Here is an 18,634-nt window from a genome sequence, read left to right on the forward strand (position 1 = left end):
CTTAAATTCGGCGCTAGATTGAAGTGAGTGGTCAGCTTCACGCTTTCGGGTGCTTTACCCTAAGGAAATGAACCCGAAACTCATAAGATAAGAGGATAAGTGAACCTCAGACCAGCGGTCTGGACTCGGAGAATGGAAAAGGGGAAATGTTTTACTCCTGATGGTATTCGAACTACCGTAATAAATATATTTTAGCTAAATAAGGTCTAAAGTTCGTGATTGAATTCAAGTGGCACAGGATATGGGCTTTTGTGAATACGGTAATGTACGGTGTTAGAAGTTTTCAAAGCTGTGAATATGAAGTTTAATTTATTCTGAGTTATGACGCTGTTTATTCGTAGACAGACGACCAGCGTTTCCGAATACCTGCCGAGCCCATTTCCGAAGAACGGAAGTGACCTTCGGACAGTTCGGAGGAACAGATACAAGCGGACCCGATGAAAGTGTGGAACAAATCAAGTTTGAGATTAATGTATTGTGAAATTAGGAGACAGTGTTAACAACAAACTTTTCGTTCATTTGTTCGTGTTCTTTTGTAATTGTATAATTGCGGAGAACGGCCATGTTGAGGCCACTAGTGGTGAAAGACAACTGAATGTTGAATGTCAAACAAGTCACTACAGCACTAGGCAGGTTCCATCGGGTTCTTCGCTTACGTTTGCTCTCGCATTCAGCAGTGGGGCCAATAGAAAAACAGATATGAACGTTTTGAGGACACTGTTTGACTTACCGTCGTACATTTTGTTTTAATTCTTTAGATTCGCTTATTGGGGGGTGGAGTCCAGCTGTGTCCGCTCGGCACAGTGGCCATTGATTGGCCTATTGTACCTGCCCCGAATGATTGTGATGATGGAGAATTTGGTGGGATAAAGATTGACAAGGGAAACCGAACTACTCGGAGAAAATCTGCCCCAGCGCCACTTTGTCCACCACAAATCCCACTTGACCAGACCCGGGATCGAACTCGGGACGCCGCTGTGGGAAGCCAGCGACTAACTGCTTGAGCTATGGCGAGGCCTTATCTTTGTACATTCTAGATTATGTATTCTAGAACCTTCTCTATGAGTACATGCCTAACTAGTGAACCATAAATAAATGATTGCGTCAATAAAAATGGCGGTAGCTCACCACTTTACAGAATTTAATGAAACTAATTGGACATCCATCAAAGTGCACGTCATATTACTGTAAGCATAGAAGCAAACGCTAGCAATATACTTCACGATAATTAAACAAACACAGTCTTCTCCCCTCCCTCAGTAAGTTTCCTACACATAAAACTCCGCGGTGTAGACTTGTTCGTTAAAAGCTGTTAGTTACTCAGCCGTTATAAAATTCGCTGTGTTTATTGAACACGACGACCTAGAAGCCACTTCAATTCAGCCCTCCTTTCACGCCTCATTTCTCTAAGAAAATCTCTGATATTCTCACCATCTATTTCTGCGTTCCCGGAAAGAAAAACATGTATATAATTACTCATTCTGTCCGTACGTGCTACGCGTCCCGCCAATCTCATCCTCCATATAATCACTCTAACAATATTTGGCTTTACTGGCACTGTAATTGGAAGATCTGTAATATTTGTAGTGATTTGAGTGATAGTCTCTGTGCTGAGATCCGTTGCTAGGATACGACTAGTAGAGACTGAGAATCCTAGTGAGTGCGCAACGGTGAACTAGAATGTGTGTAACCAAGCTGTTAATGAATCCAGTCTTCCGAACTAGAACCCGTCATTTCGTCACGCGTACCTTCTATACGTGACAATACAAATCATGAAGGCGGATCGAGTCTCCTGACTCTAGTGTCTGCAGTTCACGAGTCACTATCACACGCATAGACTAGTGTTCCCGGTAACGGTTTTCACTGCCCTGCTAGGTAACATCTTGCAAGAATTGAGGTTCTTCTGCTCCCGGGCTCATGTCCTCGCAGGCTGGCGTCTCATTTCTCCAGACATAGTCTCTGCACGGATCCACAGAGAACACTGCTTCCCACAATTCCTATATTGTTGCGTGCATAACTGTTGCTACGATGAAGTCACATTTCGTGCTCCACTGTTGATTTATTTTTATTGTGCAGTTGCCTAGCAATGGCTCCCTCTTCCATTTTCCGTATCCCAGTAGTAGTGCTTAAACAGGAACAGTCTATTATCATTGTCAAGAGAGACCATCACAGGATTCCGAACCACGATTCCAAAATTCGGTATTGAGTTTCGAAATGATCAAAAGTTAATTTGATAGAAGTTATTGTCGCCAATATATTACTAACGTCAAAATAAGCGTAAAATTACCATAAAATATATTAATTCATTAATGATTATACAATCATACAGTTAAACATATTTTGGCCGTAATTTTCCGTCTTCAAGGGGCAACTGATACTGAAGGAAACTTTACATAATATACATATGTAAATCATGTAAATTTGCCAGTGATGGTGGTCAACATGGGAGGAAATATGTTGGATATTAATATAATTTAATCATTACAAATTGGACACAATTTATAACACATTTATATGTTAAAATCTGTGTGAATGTAAACCCCCGGATGCTGTTAACTTTTAGCATTACACAGTGTATCTATCCACCCTTCTGTCTGTAAACCGTACGCGACAGAAATGGGTAGTGGGGCTGGTGAAGGAGGGTAGAGAAGGGCGCCTCCAATCATTCTTCTTCATGTATCATGACATTCTCTGTTGAACTGTGTTGTTCCCATTTCTCGTTTCAACTTATTTGCATTCCTCCCGTTCTTTCTGTATCCCTCTAGCAACTGTTATCATCTTTGTTTAACCACTCTGACTGAATAGATGTCGTTTCTTTTTATCCTCCCTTCCCCAGACATCATACGATTACGGTGCGGAGAGATAAACGCAGGCAAATAATTGGATTGTGGTTTCTGGAAAGCGCACTATATAGGATATTCGTTTAATCAACCGAATCAGAAATGTTAAGCCGTGATGGATATGAATGCGGCAAACTCCATTACTCGGGTCAACACAATCATACACACACACTGCTTCTTTAATAGCGAGCAGGATGGCGTAGCGGTGATATTCTGCGGTTATGTTCGCGAATGTCTGGTTTGAATGTTGACCAGGACACCATTTATCGTGAAAGTTGGGATTTCCCCAGTTCATACAGACAATTCTGGGATAGTAACTCCATTACACCATGGCTGTTTTCTGAAAAATCTGTTCTAATTCAGATTCCGCAGATTTCTGAACACTGTCCGTAGAATAAGCCGGGCCGGTTGATAAGGAATCTACGTTGATTGAGTCGTCCTGGTGTGGCGTCTGTTTTGATTCCTAGTCTTGGAACAGAATCATAAAATGAAACACAAGGGAAAGGTAATGTTTACGTATATTGTGGCTATGCCTACGTTTCGGCCAGAGTGGGAAAATTCCATGAGGAACTGAAAGTAGTACAGCTCCTCAAGGAATATAATTGTTGTGTTTCTGGACATTATGCAGAATTTCGGAGACCGAGATGTGTCTACTGATTGGGCTCAAATGAGTAGGTTCCACCTGAAGACGGAGATAGAATCCAGTCTTCGAGGCATTGTATGTTGATTTAGACAAAAACAGGTCGATGGATACTGTCCAGAAACATAATAATTGTATTAATATAACTTCACAAATTTTTAGAACTTATTTGCTCAAGAAATACTCTTTTTTTTTTCAAAACCGAAAAGTTTCCTGCCAAGTTTCCGCTAAATCACTCCCATTCTGAGTCAAAAGCGCGTATTCCACAACTCATACCAATTTCCATAAGATAGCTTAGTGTTAAACTTTCAAGTACGACAACTTTCACAAGTTATCACTTTTAAATTCCTTTCAGTCTTATTGGACTAGAATTTTGTAGGCTTCTGTCATCTCCATGCCTACTAGATGCATTGCCCATCTCATTTTCCCTGTAGTAGCGTAGTTGGTAAAGGCACTACACTACAAGATGGAAGATCGCGAGTTCGTGCCCCAATATTGGATTTTTAAATTGACATGATCTTTCCAGCTGCACTATGGCCCTGAGGTTGATTCAGCCTCTAACAGAAATGAGTACCAGGAATCATCCTGGGGGTAAATGGCGGTCGGCGCATAAGGCTGACAACCTTACCGCCATCTGCGAGCTGATTGTCTAAAAAAATGTAGGAGCCTCGATGTCTCACAACCCTATGGGTCCTCACGGCCTGTTACAGGGCTACCATCACCATAATAACATTTGGCAGAGTACGAATAACGAAAATTATCCTTGTTTATTTGTCTCATTCTTCCTGGTACTTCTTCTCTGTCTCCCTTACGTCCAAATGTTCTCGACACCTTCTTCTTACACATGCGCAGTCTACGTATGTTGTTCCCTTGTGACAAAGTCCAACTTTAACGTCCATGTATTAAAGGAGGTAAAGTTATGCTGCGTAGTTTAATCCGTGGGTCTTTTATGAATGGAACGGAACGATAAAAAATATATTAATTAATTAGGAACGTTACAAAGAATTTCTAAACGCTGAAAAAATTCAATTCGTGACGGATTACGGTCTCAAATTCCATTGGTATGCAGGAAACGGGGTGTATCATTCAAAATCCGCAGAAGTGTACGTGTATGAGGCTAGACTTGTGCGCAGTGTTATGGCGCATGTGGTAACGCGATCCTGGGTCTCCCTGAGGAAGAGGCAGCAACAACAATGCAGAACTGTACCCGTGTATGGCTGGCAACCGGTTCTAATCTTGCTGTCCACCGACCTTGACTAATATTTTCCTGATTTTACTCAAGTTTATTACTTTTGGATAGTTTCGTATGTCCTCCTCCAAAATATTTGATTTTTCGCAATCCATGCAGGCTTTAAGGTTGTCACAACGGTGATTATGAAGAGTTCTGGATTCTGGGATGTGACGTCGTGTAGTCCACGGAGTCCTCTCTGCTTGCTGCCTTCTTTACGCTGATTTATTTTTCTGCTTCGATCCTGGAAATAGAGGTGACAAGTTCTTGCTAAACGTCGTTTGACTTCCAGCGGACTACATGGCGTTAAATCGCAGAAAATAAAATTATCTAACTTTCAGCCTAATTTCGCGCCATATAACGTATCTATTTACAACAAAATCGCTATGCAATATTTCGAAACGTCGCGGTCAGATGACTCTCAAACTTGATTTGTATTTAGGCGGTCAGATTCGAATTTCTGGGCGTAAACCGTGTATCCTACTTGCTTTCTTTTTGTGGCTTAAGTTAGATCACTAAAGGTTCTTTCCAAATCTTTTTCAATTCACAATTTATTGATTATCCTATCATTCAGCATTATATACTCTGAGAAATTGACAGCGTCGTTTAATATACACTTATCACTTGCTTACTTAATCCGTTCCGCTTATATCTTTACGGTGTCGAGGTTGTTTTTTCCATTTCGATCATTTTACAGACTGTAGGACTCCCTGGGCGAGAGATCAGCTCGTCGCAAGGCCTCTACCTAAACTCAGGACAGTACAAACACATACCAATCATCCATGCCTTGTGTGGGATTCGAACCCACGATCCCGGCTTTAGAGAGACCGAACACAGTACATGCCTTAGACCTTTCGGCTACCGTGACTGGCATAACAGTAAATACATATAAATAATATGCGACTTCAGATTGATGAAGAGATGACGTGTGCTAGAGGCTTCAGTGCAGTGATGTGACACTCACATGAAATTTAAATTGAATGACAAAATCAGCCGATGGGCGAGGAATGTTCCACTTTGGTTAAATATATGGCAGATGTGGTCATAACGTCAAGGGCTAGAGTCCATAATATTCAATAGCTGATTTCAAAGAAACTCTACACTTGAATCGAGCGGAAATTTATGTCTGATTCAAAGCAAGAATATAAAATTTATTTTCTGACATCTGCGTCTGTTTCTAATGTAAAACTCGAGGCTTCAGGTGAGTAATTGGCATAAGAAATCAGTGCGAAGAACGAGGTTGTACAATTTGTTTCACTCTTCAAGTTGAAACGGAATTCAGACCATAAAGTTCTCAGGTCACCCTAAAGAATAAAATCACTTTCCATTTCCTTCAATTCAGTTTATAGCAGCCTATAAGGGACGCCATGACGTCTTCTACCCGCCGACCTTCAAGTTTTCTTGACTTCACCCCCAATGGACCAGGATTTGGAGGGGGAACTGCAGGTCTTACTAACCCCTTGAATCTTTCCGTCTTACAATCTACCAGTCTGAGCAACCTAAACTTGCTCGCCTTACCCGCTTCTATCATCCACACTCCCCACCCTCAAGTAGCATCTCATGCACACTTCTGATCATTACCCTGAGCCCCCAGAAACCCGACNCCCGCCCCCCCCCCAACACCTCACGTCTACAGGGCGAGGCTCTTGCTATAAGACCCTCTGTCAGCTTAATAACAATTAAATGCAGTCTTGTGGAAGAGATGGTCTGGCACTGTAGAATTACCGAATCACATGCCTCGGCGCACTATTCACTTTGCCTTTTACAGCTTCGGCACGTTACTGGATTGTCAAGGCGATATGTCACAAGAAGTAGAAGGGGGGAAAAGACCTTTGCCCAAAAAGAAGATACATCAAAATGAAATGGAATTGATATAAGTGAAGAAAAGAGTAACAAGTCGTAAGGAATTTTCGACACGATATTCTCCCCTCACTCGAAAACAGACGCCTCTCGTTTCCACACACACACACACAAAAAGAAACGTTAAAATATTTTATTGAACATTACAATAAAACGGATAAACGGTTCAAGTGTTCGATGAATACTGTGCATAGAAAATCAGACAGGCATGATTCAAGATTTCTTTCTTCCTGCCACATGATACTTCAGTTTCATTGCAGAAATAAATAAGTAGAATTAAAACAAAACAAACTCCGTGGCCTGTAGTCCGCAAGCGAACTATACCTACCGAGCGACCGCCTTTTGTCGGCGAAGTTAGTGCCAACTTTTGCAGATAGAGGGTGTCACCTGGTCAATGCGACGGATCCTCACGGCCGTTAATCTCGGTTTTCTAGACCGGAGCCGCTACTTTTCCATTCAAGTAGCTCCTCAGTATCATAACGGAGCTGAGTGGACCCCGTTCCAGAACCACTATTTCTCAGAAAATCTGGTAGCGCCGGAGATCGAACCTTGGCCTCCGGGTCTGTAGGCAGGAAATCTGACCACTAGGCTACAGTAGAATTACAGTTTTTAATTATTTTTTTTATTTTAAGTTACAAAACACGTTACTGAGAATTCCTTGCGAATGAACATGGCCGTTGTTGGGCCTCTAAATCCATCACTAAAATGGAAATCCAAGCCAAGTGAATCGTAGCATTAATTTCCCGACTCTGACACACATACATTTAGCTTGTAATAAATTTGAGTTGTACTTGTTACTGTGGCTCCGAAGTGGGATTAATCCTAGTACCCATATTCAGTTCTACTGCATATAATTTTTGGAAGCTTACATAATTTTTTTATAAAGGACTGGTTTTTAAAATAAAAGTAATTGCGTATATCGACCAGAATAGCGACGGACTACTGTGTGAACTGCTGAGGTTCGACTCCCTTCGGGGTCAGGATATTTGCCGTACTCCTCAATGTCCAACCCAGCACTGGGACCCACCCAGTCTCTTATCTTATTGGTGCAGAAGACTCTTTATTTGGGAGTAAAGTGACGGAGGCGTGAGGCTGACAGCTACATCTAGTGCAGACGTCAAGAATGGTGAAGCAATATCTCAACTGCCACATATAATATGATTCTAAATTATTGTCGGGGTTTCCATGGCATACAATTTTCAAACCGGAAACGTGCCATGAAAGGGGCGCATGCTGAAGTTGTTTAGAACTCTGCAGCATTGATTCTATAAATGGTTAAACTTCTTGAGTTACACTTTTATATTCCGTAAACAGTTTTATTTTTTTATTTCCAGTTTGAAAAGTATAGGCCACAGAAATCCCGACAATAAATTATAATCATTTTGTATATCTTAATGACGTTGTGCTTAATTAATTAAGCATAGGGAGAAATTTAACTTTTTTAACTTTAAAAATATTAAAAGAATATATATAATCACTGTAAGAAAAGTGAGCAGTCGCAAAGAACTCTCAATTACATACGTGCCTTAGATGTGAGGCTTAGTGTTGCTTAGAAATTGCATATAAATCTGATGAAAGTAACATTTCGAAGATGCGGTTTGCAGCCATTCTGTAACACAAAGATCTGCCAGTTACAAGAACCCGATTACTTCTACTGCAATCGCTTCAGATTTTCACCGCAAACATCGCTTCCTTGACAACTAAAATATGCAACTCATTTCACAGGCGAATATAACATTCATATAGGCAGATATCAGGACCAAAGGAAAACCAAAAGAAATAAGTTTACAAGAGTTTACAGTTGACTATAGGTCTGCACGGTCGACTGTGACAAGAGAACCTGAGATCGGGAAGCTGAAGTAGCCGTTACTGTTAGTAACCTTTGCCAGGGAAGGACTGGTGAAGACGCAACCGGCTGGAAACGGCTTATCACGTGCTGCGGTGATTTTTAAATAGTCGAGATCAGCGATGGCGTTGTAATTACTTGTAATTCCGAGTTGTGTCAGTAAATAGAGCTATCCAATCCATATTCCGCTTATAGCCACACAGGCATAAATCGTGACAATATTAAAATAAAATTAACTCTCAGAGAAACAGGATGCAAGGATATGAACTGAACCAGTATAGGGTCCAGTGATGGGGTTCTTGAACACAGAAACGAAGGCAGTTTCCGATAACTTTGCGACGAAGACTCTGAGCCGTAAAGTTACAAGTAGTGGAAACTGATCTCGCGTCTCCCCAGGTCTGTCCGGAGCACCATTTGACTGATGTGGAAGATGTGAAAGACATGGCAATAATCTTTCTTTCTTTTGGAGCCAAGAAGACAGAATTCTAGGTACTGAGGCGCCTGGCGCCATCAACGTCTTTCCGCTTTGTCACTTTCTGTCAAACAACTATCGCTTTTGGAGGAAGAAAAAAGAGCAGGAGGTACGGAAAAAATCTTATCTTCTCCCAAGCAATTTGATTTATATCTGTTGTTTCCCTCGCTCCTTGCAGGATCGTCTCAATTTTATCGAGCCCCCCCCCCCTTTCTTTTCATAATATCTTTGACTCCTATACGCATTTCCTCACTGCCATTTTTTGAGAATATAAAAATTGCCACACGTCACCCTTTGTGTCCTACTCTGATCACCGGATGTGATGCTCGAAGACTGGATGACAGAAGTAACATCCCAATGTAAAATTCTAGCAGAAGAAAATGCCAAGTTATCAAATCGCAGCTTCGCCACATTGTTACATAATCACCTTTTCATCAATACAGTACTGTCACATAGTATTTTTGACTATCGACGGAGTTTGGATTGGAGAATGGATTTATTGAGAATTTATACACACGACTCGGAAACATAAATAATTACAGGGTCACATCTAATCTTCAAAATGCACAAATCACCACAGCACCCGCTAAGCTTTCCTACCCTGCTGTGACTTCACCAGCCGTTCCTTGGCAACTGCTTCTAACAGTGGAGATTTCTTCAGAGTCACTAACTCAAATCCTTCCTTCACAGACTCCCGTATAGAACTGACTTTGTCGCCCCAATTATCTTAAAGATATTCCTTCGGAACGGACCACGTAGAAACACTCCGTTTCCAACAGTACCTCTATTGTTGCGCGTCGATTCGTTGCAGCGGGAGAGTATCTACCGAGCTGTTTCCCAGAAACGTCTCTGGTATATTCGCCTATCTCGCGGTCGTCGCATAGCAACAGCTCTATATGGTTAATTGTGTTCCGTGGGTTTTCGATGTTTTCTAAAAAAGAATCTAGGGTCCCTCATTCAGTAGCTAGACTGATTAGCCTATAAGATGGGGTTCGATTTCCGGCACAAGCAAAAATTTCTCTCTTCGTCAGCGCGTTCAGGCAGACTCAGGAATCCACCCAGCCTCTTATCCAGTGGACACTGCGCGCTGTTCCCCGTCGGTAAAGCAGCCGGGGCGTGAAGTTGACAGCTCACCTCCATCCAGTGCTGATGTAAAAATGTTGGAACTACACCTCCACTCCCACATACGTCTTCATGACATGGTGCTTAATTAAGTAAGCAAAGGAAACACTTTCCCTTATCTGCAACAATAACGTAATATATAAACATTTCCAATTGCTACAGAACGTATTTATTTCTATTTATTAACATTTCATTGAAATTATGGACTCATAATATTAGGCTAATACAATTCTGGACTCTCAAGTCAACAGTGTTCCTGTTAAGGGCCCATTCTGACTATTAAACACGTTTGCTCAAATACTAATATCACCACGGGAGGACAATATTAAAATGGATCTTACATAAATAGGATTTGGTTAAGGACTGGATTAGTCGGTCATTTGACACATTTGACCACGGTAATGGGCTTCTGAGTTTCATTAAATGCGAGAAGTATTTCAAATAGAGACTTCTTGTACATTAAATTTGAGGATTTCATGGCAATGGCTATGAAGACTACGCCAGGGGAAAATCTGAGTTCATGCTTGACACATATTTTTTTCTGGTGTCTTGTTTGGTTTACTCTTCAACTCTGAAGATGGAAGCAATTCGTTCCTCGAATTAGTCAGGCTCTTCTAATTATATGGCGATACTACGCAGAAAACAGTACTCTTGGACATACAGTTTGTCCAGAAGGGCTCTCTTCCAAGGAGTGAGTCAACAAAATACGTAATAAAGAGTTCTTTATCCTCAGCCTCCGAGCAATAAAACTGTAGTATATGAGGGAACGGAATTTTGGGGTGGGGTGATAATGAGTCCACTTGGTACGTCGGTCACTACTGGCCTTACTATACCAGCCCCGAAAGACAGATGAGTATGGAGCCCTTGGTAGAATGAGAATTCTCAGAAGGAACCGAAATGCTCGGGTAAAATCCGCCCCAGTACTACTTTGTCCACCATAAATCCCACATGATATCACTTGTGATTGAACCCGGGCCGCCGCTGTGGGAAGCCAGCGATTAACCGCCTGAGCTATGTCACGGCCAGGAAACAGACAAACTTGCATACACAACAGAATTCCCAGTATCATTCTAGAATCTTCATAAATAAATGGTGTTTGCATTATAATCCGCAATAAACGCGGTGCATGATGGTCAGACTTGTGTCTGAATTGGTGTATGGCACAGCAGGTCATTGCTTTGCTAGCGGTTCACGATCTTCCGCAATTGACACGTTCCAGACTGTTCTACTAGCTCTATAAGGGCGAATCACGTTCTGCGTGGGAAGTCATGCGTCAGACTCTGGCCGGTTATCATGCATATTCCTCAGCTACCTCGCTTCCTTGGGCATGTCACACCCTGCTCGGACACAACAAGACGCCCAGAGTAGAAGGAAAACTTAAAGACACGCAAGTGCATAAAAAATATAGCTGGGAGGTGGGAAGTAATTCGTGAAACGAAAGATAAGGGTCCACCCAGCATTTTCGAAACCTTTGCTCTAGAAAGAAAAGTGGAACCCAGTAGCACCTGTATTTTGAGGGAACACGATGAGCTGGCCCATCACTCACTCACGGAGATGAGCCCTTCTTGAGAAGTTGATAATTGTGCAGCTACTCAAGAACTTCCCAGTATTTTATGGAACCCCAAGGTTCATCACCGTGTTCACAAGAACCCTTCACTTGCCCCTACCCTGAGCCAGATCAATCCAATCCATATCATCCCATCCTGTCTCTCTAAGATCCATTTTAATACTGTCCACCCACCTACGTCGTAGTCTTCCTAGTGGTCTCATTTCTTCTGGTTTTCCGATTAATATCCTATATGCATTCCTCTTCTACCCCATTCGTGCTACATGCCCTGCTCCTTTCATTCTTACTGACTTGATCATTCTAATTATACTTTGAGTAGAGTTCAAGTCATGAAGCTCCTCATTATGCAGTTTTCTCCAACCTCCGGTCACTTCATCTGTCTTCGGTCCAAATATTCTCACCAACACCCTGTTCTCAAACACCCTCAGTCTATGCCCCTCTCCTGATGTCAGAGACCAAGTTTCACACCCATACAGAACCACACCCAGACCATGAATCAAAATAAGTTACATCCCGGGTCTGGTCAAGTGGGATTTGTGGTGGACAAAGTGGCGCTGGGGCAGGTTTTCTCCGAGTACTTCGGTTTCCCCTGCCAATCTTCATTCCACCAATTGCTCCACAATCACCCTCACCTATCATCTGGGGCTGGTAAAATAGGCCAGAAGTGGCCGCAGTATAAGGGGCTTAGTCCCACCCCACTACCAATAAAAAAAGTAAAGTTATCCCTGTGCTTAACTAATTAAGCGCTACGACATGAAGACGTATGGGGTGAGTGGTTATATATGTCCACATGTTCTTTACCTCAGTCCTAGCTGGAGGTGAGTGGTCAGCTTCATGCCCCGGCCGCTTTATCTCCAGGTAAAGAACCCACGTTACCCGTTGGATAGGAGACTGGGTCTGGACGACGTGGAAAAGAGAAAATTCTTTACTTTACCGGGACTCGAACTCCGACCCCTCGGTCGTCTACACCATAGCCAGTTGCTATACCGACTGCGAAAGACGTAATGAAATAGGTTAGAAGAAGCAAGCCCGCTTATTTTATTCTTTAACCCTCAAGATGGAGGTAGTAGTTTTCCCCGAAGTATCTCTAAACTTATCGCCGTACAGATTGTCACAAGCCAAAATATAGTAGTCGTGTCTTCTTAGTCACCGCTTCAAAACATCAACTGTCACTTCTGCAATCCTTACCCTATGATACAACTCTAAGCAATTTAGGTTAGCTTATCCCTTGACTTAATTTATTAAGCAATACGCCATGAAGACGTCTGGGGGAGTAGAGACATAGCTCCACCATTCTTAAACTCGGTACGAGGTGGAGGTGAAAGGTCAGCTTCACACCCTTGCCACTTTACCCCCGTGGAAATTGTAACTATTGTATAGGACCGATCCCGGTGGCCGCGCTCTCTAAGGCATGGACTGTGTTCGCTCGCTCGAACTTTTGAGATCGTGGGCTCGAATCCCACTACAGTCATGGATATCTGTGTGTGTGCGGTTATTCTGTGTTTAGGATGTCTTGTGTGTGGGTAGCGGCCTTGCGACGGGCTGATCACTAGTCCAAGGAGTCCTACATCCTGTGTAAAAATGATTACGTAACTGAAGAAGAGGCCAGAACCCAATAAAAGACTGCAGAGCCATTGATAAGTGAATGAACTATTGTATAGAGGACTGGGTGGGTCTTGGAGCTGCTGTGGACGTTAAGGAGAAAAGAATCTCTGAGCCATGTCCTTGGTCGTCAAGCCCGGAGATAGGTCGCTATACCGACAGAGCTACCGTGGCTCTAATAATCCCATAACGCTAAATACGAGTAGTAATCGCATGTACCCATGAATTAAACCGCAGACCGTCTTGAGAGCAGCTGCTGTTTATGTGTGGTCCAGCAGCAAGTAGATATACATACATGGCCACATAAGATGAAACATGTAGCTGACAGCTGTACCCAGTTCCTCCTGCCTGTTTCTGACTTCTGTAATTACGGAGAGTTCACTGTGCCGCACATGCGCATGCAGTACCAAATTACATGAATGTTACAGGGACATCCAAGCCTTAAACTTACTCACTATGTCTGTTAAATACGCCACGGCAAGCAGCTTACCCGGATGGATGAATCCACAAAGGTAGACATAGAGTCGCTGAGGCCGACTACTGTGACATGACCGGAAAATATTTGCACTGAGCATCGCGAATTATTTCGCACGTGGTAACTAATTTTGTGAACTCGTAATAAGAACCCAATAAGAGCTTAGTCAGTCAAGTGTTATTATGAAGACATATTGAAATCAGAGTCTTGAATAGTTTTATATTCTGGGATATAACACCGTGTAGTCCGTTGGAAGTCGACATACATTTCTGAGGAAGATGTTGAACACATCTTCAAGATTGAAGAATAAGTCAAGCAAGAAACCAGCGTGAAAGCATATGACAAACAGAAGCTAAAACTGTTCATAACCGCCGTTGTGAGAAGCACAAATCCTACACAGTGTTCTAGGGGAGACAAGAATTTTGGTTCCCCTTTCCACCTGGTTTCACGCCGGTTCCTTGCTCTGCTTATGCTTATGCTTGAACCTTGAAGATGGAGGAGACATGTTCATCCAAAACATCAGTTGACTATCAACGAACTACATGGCGTTATATCACAGAAGATATAACTCTTCAGGTTAGGATTTTTCAATGCTAGTGGGGTGGAACTAAGTGCCTTGTACTGCGGCCACATCTGGCCTATTGTACCAGCCCCAGATGATAGGTGAGAGTGATTGTTGAGCAATTAATGGAATGAAGATTGGCAGGGGAAACCGAAGTACTTGGAGAAAACCTGCCCCAGCGCCACTTTGTCCACCACAAATCCCACTTGACCAGACCCGGAATCGAACCCGGGCCGCCCAGTGACTATCCGCTTGAGCTATGACACGGCTATTTAGGAAATGTTACAGAAGATCGGATTTGAATAGGTTACTTATCGACGTGACGAAAAGTGTTCTCTGTAGTGGATAAAGGTAAAGCTATCCCTATAACAGTCCGTGGAGGGCCATAGGGTTGTGAGACGTCGAGGCTCAACATATTTCTAGACAATAGGCTCACATATGGCGGTGAGATTCTCAGCCTTAAGCTCCAGCCGACCTTTATCTCTAGAAAGATTCCTGGTACTCATTTCCGTTAGAGTCTGAGTCGACCCCAGGACCATAATGCGGCTAGAAGGATTAGGCCAATGACCTCATCGGCTATCGAACCCGCGACCTTCCGGCTTGTAGCATAGTGCCTGAACCAATTACGCTACTGCGTGCCCCCCTCTCTATTGGATACAAATTAAGTCAAATTCTTATGAACTGTTCTTGAGTCAGGATAGTTCAGTTATCTACCCGTTCACGTCCAAATGCGCTCTTCAATGTCTTCAATTTCACAACCGAAGGGTACCTGGAGACCAAAAAGGGCGGCACAAATTTTGGCCTGCCCACATGTTGTCTCGAAGTTACGAATGCCTACGGGTTTGACTTCAGTGACACACATACCTTCATGGTGTGATGCCTAAGCATAGGGGTTAACCTGCTTTTCTGTATGGACTTGTTTGAATGTGCTGAAGCGACTTGCCAAGATAAAAAATAACTAGACCGTCCGCCGCAGGGCTTTATGGCCCTTAGATTTAATTTCCCTGCTAAAATATTGTAAAAATTATTGGAGCGAGTGTACTACTTGAAAGTGTTCCATAGATTAAAGAAGAAATTGAATTAAACTGCAAAACAAAGTTTTCTATTAATTTCATTCCTGGTTGGCAAACCCTGGATATAAGGTGATGAATCATTTTTAGGGTTCCCCCTGCGGGTATGGAGGTAATTGGGTTGGGTAATGTTCAGGACGGGTCGTTACAAACTTATGTTGAGGAGGTAAAAATATGGAGCAGGAGAACTTCCAGTTCTTGCTGCTGGTGCGATTATCCGATAAAGCAGTGTGTCTGATAGGAGCCCCGATTGCTCAGTCGGTATAGCGACGATGTACGGGCTGGACGGCTCTGGTTTGATTCCCGGCAGTGTAAGATTTTTTTCTTCTCCACAGCATCCAGATTGATTGCGGGGTCCACTCAGCCTCCTATACGATGGACACTGGAGGCTCTTTTCCTTTGGGGTAAAACGGCAGGGGCGTCCATCTAGTGCCGTGTCAATAAAAGCTGAGCTATACCTCCACTTCCCCATATGTGTTCATGGCATAGTGTTTAACTAATTAAGCATAAGGAAATTTTTACATTTTTACCATTTCCTGTTTATTTAAAACTTTGTCAGTCAGAACATATAGCGTTGAGACACTGGATGATAGTGAAGAGAGAGATGGAGTGAATGTTTTAATGAAATGATCGTGCTGTAATTTGTCTTACCAGGGAATTTTCCTTGAGGAGATATCCTCCGAATACAAGTCACATGAGTTACCGATTTGCCAACTTGCTTATTAGCTGGTTGGTATGTATGGCTCTGGTACAGCGAATGTCCAACTTATACCAGGACTAATGCCCTCCACTGTCCGTGCCATGGCTCAGAAGGTTAGTCGCCGGCTTCTCATCGTGATGGCCCACGTTCGATCCAATGTAAGTTCATGCGGGATTTTTGTTGGACTGACACTGGGGCAGGTTTTCTCCGAGTACTTCAGTTTTCCGTTCAAATTTTCGAGCGAACGCTGTGGAGAAGGAAAATTCTTGACCCTAACGGGACTCGAACTCCGACCATTCCTAAATAAATCTAAATATTAATTCAGACCCCGTCTATAGTCACTCATACAAGTGACAATATGAATATCTGCAAACGTGTACATCTGTACCTCTTTTAGACATAAAACAACAGACAGAAACTTCTATTTCTTCTTTTATATTTTTCTCTTTTCCGTATCCTTTGTCTTCTGCATCTTCTTATTCATTATTTTCACTCTTCCCTATTTTCTCTACTTCTTCTGTTCCGCCTCCTTCTCCTGTTTTACCTTCTTCCATTTATTCTCTCCTTCTGCTCAGTCCAGACATTTATCTCCACTTAGTTCTCCTTCTATCTGTCCTCTTCTTCCTTACTTCCTTCCTACACTTTCATCTCTCCTGCCGCATCTTCCTTCTTATGTCTCCTTCCTCGCCACACAATTATGGCTTGAAGACCGGAAGTAGACATACGCTCAGATACTGGACTATATTTCAGTGTACCGACGTGTGGAGAGACTGAGATAATCCGAGATTGTTCCTTGTAAAGAAACAACAAAGTTTAGCAGTGTGCCAAAACGGCATCCGTGCGATCATATGTCACATTAGATTTTGAAAGCTATCGGTTTCGAATCCTAGCAGATCCTCTGCTACCATCACTTCCCGTAAATTTTATCAACGCTCCCAATCCGTTCCAACAAAACTGAAAGTATCTGAGGACACTGAGGAGGACAACAGACAACTCCTATAATGTCATTAGGCCAATGAACCGAGACCCGAACATTATACCTGAAGAAGGAATGACTACAGCGAAACGTTAGGCGCCATAGCTCAAGCGGTTAGTCGCTGGCTTCCCACCGCGGCGGCCCGGGTTCGATCCCGTGTCAGGTCAAGTGGGATTTGTGGTGGGCAAAGTGGCGTTGGGGCAGGTTTTTTCCCGAGTACTTCGGTTTCCCCTGCCAATTTTAATTCCATCAATTGCTCCATAATCACTCTCACCTATCACCTGGGGCTGGTACAGTAGGCCAGAAGTGGCCGCAATACAAAGGACTTAGTCCCACCCACTAGCAATAAAAAAGATATGCTAACAGTTTTTTGGTTTTCTAACACAGCAGTGATGATAGTTGATTGTTATGTTACTTAGCCACATGTTTTGACTGCATAATGATACAGGTCATTACTGAGTGACGAACTTTCAAGGATTCACAAGAAATTGGTCAGATCAAATTCAAAGTAATATCCAAATGTTGATCTGGAGCGACTGACCTAGCCCGAGGAAAGCCTCAAACAGAATTCCCAGATCTCTGAATCGATATTATAATTCTGGGTACATTGGATATGAAAGAGCGTTATATATAGAATCTGATATTCTCATAACATTGGTTATGACGATTTGTATCTTCTAGGATACAACGCCATGTAATCCGTTTAAAATCAACCGATGTTTCGGAAGAAAATATTCATCATCAGGGTCGAAGTTGGAGGAGACATATTCCTCTGAAACGTCCTTTGATATTCAAAGGAACACCTCTATATCCCCAAAGCTGGAAATCTTCTGTGTTATATACACTGAATTTCCGCATATCGTGTGAAGCACTTCATCTATTAGCTCTCCCAAGAACCTGTTTTATTTCGAAACACTAATTATCAAGGGCAGTAAATATTTTAAAATTGCAATGAACGTATTTAGATGTTATACGGACTCCAAGCAGAAATATACAGAGTAAATGAAAGGTGCCACGGTCTCCACTTAGAAAAATATCTGAATCAATATGAGTCCGGAGACATTTGATTTGTGAGTTGCAGCTGAAAGAGCACTCTTATGACCTTTTCAGTTGTTCTTATCACCTTTGATGATGGTGATTGTTTGATAGGCCCGCACTTACAGGCAACCACTACCAAGGTTTCCGTTTACATGATCTGCCAAAGCTACTGGAAGGAGTACCACTGACAGTCAGAGCACGAATGTGGTACTTTCATGATTGTACTCCGGCACATTTTAGCCGTACTGTGCGAGATGGTCTCAGTGACACTTATCATGACCGATGGATAGGTAGAGGAGGACCCACTGCATGGCCTCCACGCCCGCTACATTTGAATCTTTTGGATTCTTACCTGTGCGGACACCTAAACACCCTTGTGTATGCAGCTCCTGATGACAACGAGACACCTCACCGTCGCACTGTGGATGCCTGTCAGACTATCCGCAACTGCCATGGCGTCTTTGCACGGATGTGGTGGCCAATGTTGTGACGTGTCGAGTCGTGCATTGAATCTCATAGAGGATATTTTAAGTACTTCTTATGGATGTACTTTTGCAGCTATATCTCACAAATGAAATGTCTTCGGACACAGGTTGATATTAACACTTTTCCTTGTTTTGGTATATAGAAATCGTG

The sequence above is a fragment of the Cryptotermes secundus genome, unplaced genomic scaffold (genome assembly GCF_002891405.2).
Source record: "Cryptotermes secundus unplaced genomic scaffold, Csec_1.0 scaffold560, whole genome shotgun sequence".
Classification (NCBI taxonomy): domain Eukaryota; kingdom Metazoa; phylum Arthropoda; class Insecta; order Blattodea; family Kalotermitidae; genus Cryptotermes; species Cryptotermes secundus.